Source organism: Dendrobium catenatum, unplaced genomic scaffold (genome assembly GCF_001605985.2).
Source record: "Dendrobium catenatum unplaced genomic scaffold, ASM160598v2 fragScaff_scaffold_908, whole genome shotgun sequence".
Taxonomy (NCBI): Eukaryota; Viridiplantae; Streptophyta; class Magnoliopsida; order Asparagales; family Orchidaceae; genus Dendrobium; species Dendrobium catenatum.
Window position 1 is genome coordinate 365460 of NW_021319370.1, and position 10270 is coordinate 375729.

Here is a 10270-nt window from a genome sequence, read left to right on the forward strand (position 1 = left end):
CTTATGAGGGCAGCCTAGGGCAAGGCGCGGGCAGCCTTGGCGGCCGCGCGGGCAGTCGAGAGCAGCTGCGCGGGCAGCCGGGGCAAGTGCGAGCAGCCTCGGGCAGCTCATTCTAAACAGGTTTCTGGGTTGACTCGGCAACCTGTCGGGTCCAACCCAAAATTTCCGAGTTGGGTTCAAGTCGGGGTTTCGTGTCATGTCAAATATTGACACCCCTAATATCACTCATTTGTTGTGAACCAAGTGATGTGATGTATTCTGATTCATCTCTGAACGATCTAGTATCCGCACATAATAATTTCTCCTATGAGGAAGCACTCATCCTGATATTCTATCAATTTATTACTAGTAGAATGGCAGACTTACAGAATCCATGCATTAGCCCTCATCACCTCGTATCCTTCTGTGTGTTAATGTAACCTAGTAATTAATCTGTATAGATACGCATACTTTATTAAAATAATAAACATTTCTCCACTAGATCTGTGAGCCTTATTTTTAACAAGAGAGAGCAGTGAGTAGAATCCCTAACAACATGATCCAAGTGTAACACTTCAACTAGTTGAATATAAGAAGAAGATAAGGCTTTTCCATTGAGTTTTTTTTTGCTCTCTCTCTCTCTCTCTCTCTCAAGCTTTCTCTATCATTGAAAATATCTCGGTAGCCAATTTATGCTAACTTATTTTCTAACACCAAAGTATGATGTTAGCTGAGTTAGTAAACTATTTAAACATGAAAGAGATTTGAGCTTCGTTTGGGACAAGTTTTTTATTATTTCTTAAAGCAGTTTTTTAGTATAAAAATTAAAAATTTTATACTAAAAAGTTGTTTTAAGAAGCAGTAGGAAAACCATCCAAAATGAAGCCGTGGATCATCAAGAGAATTCTAATTTATATCTCTACCTTCTTCTCCTTGTTTAGGGTCCTCTTTCATGAGGAATAAGAGGTCTATTTATAATTTTCTAAGAGTGACATAGTCAATAAATAGGAGGGAGATCAAGAGTATGTTGGGAGTAATTTGAATGGACTGCTGATATTGATCCTCTTGATTGTGGACCTTTTATTGGGCATTTGAATATCTTAACGATATCATAATTCGGACATCTTGAGCTTGTTTGATTCTTCTAGTGGATCCGCTCGATTTGACTATAAGCATGACATATTTGGAAATCATTTGGTCATCCAATTTATAATTTGAACTTTCTAAATGCACTTCGGCTTTTCGATTTCATCCCTTTTGGGCTCAGATTCAGTAGAATTTGGTGTACTTGGATTTGTCTTTTAGAAATGTTCAGTTCGACTATAAACTTGTTGAAATCAGGGTTCATATAGTTCTAAATTTAATATTAAAATTTTCAAACTCAATTTTGCCTTAAGATTCATGCCCGATCAAGATAATTTTTTTATGATATATCAAACATAACTTTTTTTCTAGTTCATTGAGTGCATGCTTGTATTTGGATATGTGTATATATCCATATAATATTTTATATTTTTATACATCAAGCTCTTACCTTGTCAGACATAATTGAGCTAACTCTTATGTTTTTGGCTCATTTTACAGATGTACATAAAATTTTTGAGATATTGTAAGTTTTCATATTCAACTGTTAAAAAATTACAGTTTAGATGATGACAGAATCCACCAATAAAAGACGAAAAAATGATCAAATTGATTCCTTAACTTTTTCTGAAAGATCAAAATGATCTTCGATAGTATAAAAGTATTAGGAGTCGAATTAATCGTTTAGTACGATCATTAAGATCCCTTCATAAAAAGTCAATGGACTAAAATGAGATTTCTTAATAGTCAGTTGATCATTCGTAAAGAGTCAAAAGATCATTTTGATTCTTCTCTCAATAAAAGATCAGTATGAGTTTTAAATTACACAAACCGTCGAAAAAGATTTCAATTTACAAACAATCAAACAACCCATAAACAGCAGATGACGGTTTCTCCTATATATTTTTTAAATTCAGATTATACAGACTAAAAATTTTTATATAGAAATTATCGTCCAGAATATATATAAAACACTGTGATTAACTCTTCTGTGTTTTAAGTTTTATCATGAACCTGAATAAAAATCCAAATTTGTAAGAGCTTCTAATATTTTCCTGATGTTAACTGCTCCTTACCAAGTCCTGCAATAGTGATTCACAGATACGGATACGGCGACATGTCAATTATTAAAAATATAGGACACGGGCACGGATTGTACACGGTATTATTATTTTCATTTTTTTAAAATAGCATATAAAAATAAGATAATTATAATTTTAAAAATAATTTAGAAATAATAAGTCATTTAATTAGAATTTGTGCTTAAAATGATTAATATTAGAATGTCGAGAGTCGGGCATCGATGTTATTTAGTCATCGAGAGAGGTGATGAAAATATCTTCGGTGCCAAAGAGAAATGAAAATGAGAATTTTTTGATGAATGGGGTATTAAGTGTGGGCGATTGATTCGGTGTTGTGGATAGGAAATAAGAAATTTAATTTTTATGTTTTAAGTAAGTAAAAATTTAATTAAAAAATTTCTTTAAAAAAATAAGATACGTGTGTCCAATTTGTATTAATTTTTTTTTTAATCAGACATATTTTTGGCATGTCTAACACATGTCGAATGAGTGTCAGATACATGTTGTGTCGGATACAGCACGCCTTTTTGAGGAAAAGTATTGATGTGTTATAGATGAAAAGTAAGGATCTTAAATACCTTGTAGCACCTGATTCTTTCATGTCGATGATATAAAAGAAGTGAATGCTGATTTTCAGAGCTAACTTTTATATTTATATTTTTAGTTGAATGATAGTTTTATAGCTATTAATTGCAGCTTATAACAAAACAAAGGATTTAGAAGATTCATAGCTGTTTGTTTTTCATGTCCAATCAAGGTGCTGATTTCTGCTATGGTTGAGCTTTGAAAGATACACTTTTTTATTTTAACCAAAAGAGATTTTATAAAATTAAAAGGAAGAAAGAATACAAATTGGTGTATGAAAACAAGCCTACTCCTCTCAAAATAAAAAAAACAAAAGGGGAGAAGATAACATCAATGAAAGCATTTCATACATGGCTACAGAGAGGGGAACACACAAAAAGAAAACAAAAGGACCCCCTCCAGTGAGAAGGAGAGCCCCAACATTGGTTTGCAGTGAGTACTGGAAAGATAGCACCCAAGGCAACCAATGGAGGAGGCAGCTCATTGACCACTTGAGGGGACCAAGTCCCCACCTGTAAAATCAATAGAAGTCTTCTTCCTCTTCCTCGGAGCTATCGTAACAGGTCCAAGACAAAGAAGTTCCCTGGAGAAAGGGACATTAGATATCTTGGGCTGCTGCTTCCTAAGATTAAGTATCCGATCAAAAGTTTCTTTAAGTTGTTGAACCTTAGAGGTTGTGAACTTAATAGGCGGTTGGGTTTCTTTAGGCATGGCTGATTGTTCCTTTTGGCCTTGGCCTTGCCCTTAGCTCTTCTGTTCACCACATTCTAAGAGCCAAGAGCATGTTCCTCCTCAAGAGTGTCACGGTGCTGCTCCATGCTGGCGCTAACCACCGGTAGGGAGGGCTCACTATCAGAGGGACGATGAGGGGCGGAAGGGCCTTCAACCGACTTGGGAGGCACGGGAGAAGTTGGAGAGTTGGTGGGCGACGGGACCTTCTAGGTGGCAGACTTGGTGGAGCAATTGCTACTAGTGTGGCCAATGAATCCACAAGAGAAACAAAAGTTCGATAGAACCTCCCTCATATTCCACTTTTTGGAAGAACCAACCATGCAAGCCATTAATCCATACCCCAGGCAGTAGTTTTTTTGAGAGGTCGATCCTCACACATATTCTGGCATAAGAAGATCTTCCCCAAGAACTAGTATGTGAATCCATCTAAAGAGGATCACCTAACATATTGGTGAGATAATCCATTAACTTCTGAATTGAATTTTACCCAAAAAAAAAAAAAAGAACTAAAGGGAATGGATTATGAAATTAAAGAATTTATAGTGCAATGTAGTTATATTGAGATAGATTTCTTGTTATTTGATCGTATTTATACATGAGGTCTACTTTAGTTGAAGTAGTTCTGCTAATGTAAGTCAAGAGTAACGAATGGCATCACTCCTTATAATAAGAGAATGTGTCAAGACAATATTATAAGCATAAGCTAGCCTGGAAGACATGTTTTCTAATGGCATTAAGAAGAGTCCTGAAGCAAATTTTTCATTGGGAATGAATTTTAAATGATAGTTAATAATGGACTTTGATAGTCAAAGGAGAGTGGGTGGTTGGCTTGTTTATTCTCCTAATAGGAAGAAAGACAAGGTGCTAATAGATGTCTGATTGTCAATCATTACAACACATTGAAATGGACAATGAAAAAAGTTAGTAATTATTGGCAATCTAGTTAATTGTTCTCCTAATAATAGGTGATAATGCATGCTAGAAGATGAGTTTTGTCAGATGTCAGTGGCTGACAAATATTAAACATCTTTTATTAATAGGCATCGTATGACACAAAATGTTAGGAGTTTGACAACATTTAATAATTAGCTTATCATTCTCTTAATAAGGGAGTCCAAGCAATAGTGAAGAGGGCACTATATATCGATTTTTATGGTCGTTTGATGTCAATGATTGGTAATCATTAGATGATGGTTGACAAGAACATTGAAATTTTGAAAACTAATGGGGATTAATTCATAGTTTCTTAAGATAAGTGAGGAGAGTTGGGGAAATGGAAGATAAGTATCAAATATTATTCATTAGAAGGAAAATAGGGGGAGGGCATCAATTGTTGATGGACACTAGGAAACAATATATGACATCCATTGGATAATAGTTGATGAAAAGATATAGGACTTTGGTCAACGATGGGAGGTCAAGTTGGTCATTCCCCTAATAAAAGGGAGATTAGACAATAAAGGAGAAATGTTAGTTGTTGGTGACTAACACCATAAAATATTGATTTTTGGAAAGCATCTAATGATAATTCACATTGTGGAATAGAAATTGGGTGATGGCCGATGACATGTTTGATTTTTTTTTTTTTATCGTAATTCATCATAGTGAAAATAAGACAATTTATAAGATGGAATCAAATGTTGGTGACAAATAAATATCAAACATTAATTATTAGATGATGGTCAATGGGAGACCATCTCATGTTGATGGGTGGTGGGTTTGCTCATTCTTATGATAGGATAAGGGACTACGTGATCAAGAAGATGGTTGTCAAATTTTGATGACTATCAAGCATAAAACATTGCAATTTGGGGGGTATCATTCAATTGTCAATTAGGAACATTATAAATCTGACAATCATAATAATCAATTTGGTCACTCTCATGATAGGAGAGAGATCAAGAGATTGAAAAATAGGTGTCAAATCAGGATGGATGAAGAACATAATATGCTAATTTATGGCATGCTTTAAATAACAATCGATGGGGAATGTTGGAATTTGGGTGATGGTAGGTGGTTTTCTTATTTATTCTCTTAAAAAATGAAAGATCACGGAACTAGGAAGGTGAACGTCAGATAATGATTGGATTGGATGTTAAAAGTTAGGTGATTGTAGGTAGTGTGCTTCGTCACTCCCTTGACATAAGGGTATATTGTGTGATTTGGAAGACGGGCGTTGGACATTAATGATTAATTATCATAATTGATGTTGATTATTAAAAGGCATTGAATGATGATTGACAAAAAACATTAAAAGTAGATTGAGTGAACAATCATTTTGATATCTCTTCTAATAAGAGCAAGGCCCCGCAACCAAAAATATGAGCTTTCGTGGCTAACAAATGTTGGGCACCAGTCATTAAAGAGAGTCTAATGATGATTAATTAGTGACTTTGTAATTAGGGTGTGGTCGAATGTGATTCCTTTTCCTTCTAATATGAGAAAAGATTCGACGAAAATAAATCTTAGCATTATATGTAGGATTTGGGTAAGGTTCGAGCAACAATTGGCTATGAGCTTCAAAAGTCACGTAACAATTGGCGGCTAATTTAGTTATTTTTTTTTATGAGAGAAAAGATTAAGGCATATCTAAGGCACCATTAAGGTCTAAAAATATTAAAATTGAGTCTAAAGTATCAAAAAAATTATTGGGAGAGGGGGCTCAAAAACATCCAAACAATGTTTTTAAGCTAAAAAATGGGCCCAAATGGATGTGGGTAATCAACCAACCATTTTACAAGATTTTATGATAATTTTTTTTTATAATTTTAATCTTAAGTAATGTGCCAAGATGAAATTATATATGATGAAGAGATAAATACTTGGTCCGAGACCTTGAAGAAAAGATTTATATTAATGTTTAGAGAGTGATTGCCTTGATATTCTTATGAAATTGTGATTCTACAACTCAAATTTTTTTTGGAACTTGATTTATTTTTAAAATAAATGGTCAAATGATATCCCACAAAACAAAAAGAATCTACTAAAGCAAGAATTTTGAAATATTTTTTTAGATTTCAATGCACCCAAGTATTTTAGCAAAAAAAATTAGTCATTGTGTTTGTGATCATTCAATCTTTTTTAGCAAATTTGAGTGCAAAAGAGCATAAACTAAGCACTTAAAGCATTATTAAAATTTTCTTAAGGCCACTTAAAGGTTAAACATCCTCCAAATTTTGCTTGCTCATAGTCAAAGCAAACATCATGTTGATAGAAATATTAAAATCCCAAGCTATGTCAATTGTGAGATCATTAAGGTGCAAAAATATCAAAAAAAAAAAAAAATCAAATATTCTAGAAACTTTTTTGGATTGTCTGACATAGATCGACATCAAATGCCAAATATTCACTAATGTTTAATAATCTTTTTTTTTTTACCATGTTGTCTCCATTTTTATCTGGAGAACAACTGATCAATTAACCACAAAATTTCACCCAACTTCCAACATTCCCCATCAACTATTTCGTGATCCCTAACTTTCGATCGACATCTATCTATTGTATGATTTAGTAGTGAATTAGTGGATGATTTGCTTCAAATAGGCTAAACTTATAAACTTAGGTGACCTACAAAAGGTTCATGAATGGAAATAAGCCTTATATAATGTCAATAGGAAAACTACATTAATATGGAGATACATCATCATCATCATCATCATCAAGGGAAAAAATTATTTTGTGCGGACACCAAACGTCATCCAGAGACCAATAAAAATGCATCACGTCACCCTTTTACTGTACCACGGCTCGATACTGCTCGATACCGCGGCTCAGCACCGCTCAATACAACGACATCCGGACGTAGAGTTGCCTCCGACGTCTCCATCAAGGAGGACCAATTACTTCTCATCTTATCACATCAATTGATCAAAGTTTTAAATCAGCGTCTGATGAATAGTCAAAGCAAGGGACAAAGAATTTATAAATATCTTCCCTCTCTTCCTTATCCCTTCTTTGCTATTATCTTATATTATCTTTTTTTTTATATATATAAACAAATTATTTAAGTATTTAAGAAGAGCATTTTTAATGTATTTATGGGCGGCCAATCAGTGTTAGTTTTTATAGCTTTGTATAAGTGAAATAAATTTTGAAATTTCCTTTTATATATATATATATATATATATATATATATATAGTATTTAATTTATTTCTCTCTCACTGTTTTTGCATCTTATTCTGATCTTAAATTTTCCTGCTTTCTCTCTCTACCAAACTATAGCTATATTCTCTCTTTGTTATCAATGCTACCTAAAGAGAACCTAAATCCTGAATAATTGGAAGAAAAAAAACTGATTTTTATCTATTTCTCTCTCCAATCATAGGAGCCCTTACAAGATCCTCTCTCTCTTAATTTGTGTGAGGATAATCCTTCTCTTTCATGTAGAAGCAAATGAGAGGCATGTAGGGAGAGAATAAGACAAAAGATGAGAGAAAAATTAAGAAAGATATAAATAAGAGAAATAAAAATAATAAAAATAAGTTAGAAAATTCAAAGATAATAAAGAGAAAAGGAATTTTCAAAAGAGACTATTCCAAAGTGGAGACTAAAAAAGAAAATCAAGAGAGATATCCATTGAAAAGGAATTATCATCCAGAAGGTAGTGCAAAGATGAAAATTATTTTCATAAAATCTCAAAATAGTCCCCAGACTATAGTGTTGTATTGTCAATTTAGACCTAAAGTATCATATTGCTCCAATTTTGTCTCTCTACTATACAAATTTGATCCAGAATAGTCTCTGATCATATTGTAATTGTGATATAAGACTAAAATGTTCATATTCGCATAGTCGGGAGACTATTTCGAAATTTAACCTATTTTCAGAATAAGAACGTTTAATTCTAGATTTCTAGCGGATATCATCTGACAGTAAATATGCCATCAAAATTGAGTTCTAATATACTAAATCTGTAATTAATCATCTTTTTTGGCAGGTTTTTAGTGGTTAATTTAATAGCCAATTTTTTAACTAAGTGATCATCAAAAAAATTTGGCTAATAATCCACCAACAAATTCTAGCAAATTTATTATATGTACAATTATCAAAAATATTGACCAAAAATATGTTAGTTGTTCAATTAATGTACCCGCAAACCATAATTAAAATTAGATTATAAGCATAATAATAAAATCATACATAAATAACAATAGCATAATTATGGAATAGAAATAAAATATATTTAATTATAGAAGTACAATTATTACGAAAGAATGTTAACTTTCAGTCATGCATTCAATCGCCCCTCACTTCATCTTCCTCGCTCTCTTCCTCTTAATCATCTTATGTTGCTACACTATGGTAGGCTCTCTTTCCGGCTTCGCTTGGGGCAACTTTTTACTACTTTATAAAGCAGTTTTTTAGTACAAAAATTTTAAAACTTAAAATCTTTGTACTAGAAAGCTGCTTAATTCATAAAGCAGCAAGAAAGCTCTCCCAAATAAAACATGAATTGTTAGTATAAAGAGAGAACGATGCATGTGGCTTTGTTGCCATAAGCATTATTCTACTTGTCTAGCTCCCTCTTCTTCGAGGCGAATTATTACGTCTGGTCACCGGACCGTCCGGACACTGATCCAGACTCGCCACATCACTCGGATACATTGGGCTCCATATGTATCTGGGTGACGTGGCGCGTCTGGATTGGTGTCCGGACTAATCCGAACACCGGACGTAATAATTTTCCCTTCTTCGAATACTCTAGACTCCTCTACCATAAAAGTAACCTATCATACTCTTAAATTTATTTCTAAAAGGATATTCATATACATTTAGCAATATAACTCTTTATAACTAAAATATGTTGATAGATACCTAAGAAGTGCAATGATAATGGATTGTATGCTTCAATTCTAAAAGGAAAGTAGTCTGTCTCTCTCTCTCTTATATGAACAATTATTACGTCCTCCGACCGGATGCAGAGAAACATCCGGTCGCAGGCAAAATCCCATTGTATCGAGGTGTACCGAGTTTTTTTCGAAAAACTCGGTACACCTCGGTACAGCGGGATTTTGCCTGCGACCGAATGTTTCTCTCATTCGGTCGACCGGACCAAATAAAACTTCCTCTTATATACAAAGAAATAAAGAATGAAACCAAAAAAAAAACTATTCAAATTATTAAAGAATTCAAATAAATGTTAATTTCTATAATTTATATAAAAAGTGATTTTGATAATTTATATAATTTAAATATCATGCTTTAGTTAATTGATAGATATACCACATTTAACAAGGGCGTCTTCATATATACTAAAAAATGAACATATTTATTAAGTTATTTCTACTTCTATCTGTAGATTTGAGCGAGTCATGAAGATCAAATAGATGAACTAAGGATTACGTGCAGTGTCCGGGCGTATTCAGAGGTCAATCCGGACGCGATACGTCACCCAATATACAATGCATTAGATGACATGGAGCGTCCGAATTAACATCTAGACACATTCAGACACCACACAGAATAATGTCTCCTTATTAGGGCACTCACCCTAAACAAAATGGCATACACCCAATAAATAGGAGATGCTTGTCTACTTAGTTAATCATCATATAAGTTTTAATAATTGCTAAAAAATGTATTATCCCAATTAATTTTAACCTTTTAACTTAACCATTCCACTCAACTAAAAGAGCTTTTATTCTGTACGGACATCGGATGGGAGAACCGCCCGGTTAAACACTAAGTATCTAGCAGTATCAATTGTGGGTACTGAGTTGGATACCTACTAATGAGGTAACGTGACACATTTTTATTAGTCTCTAGCAGCACTCTGCACAGAATAATAAATCCAACTAATAGCAAGGAG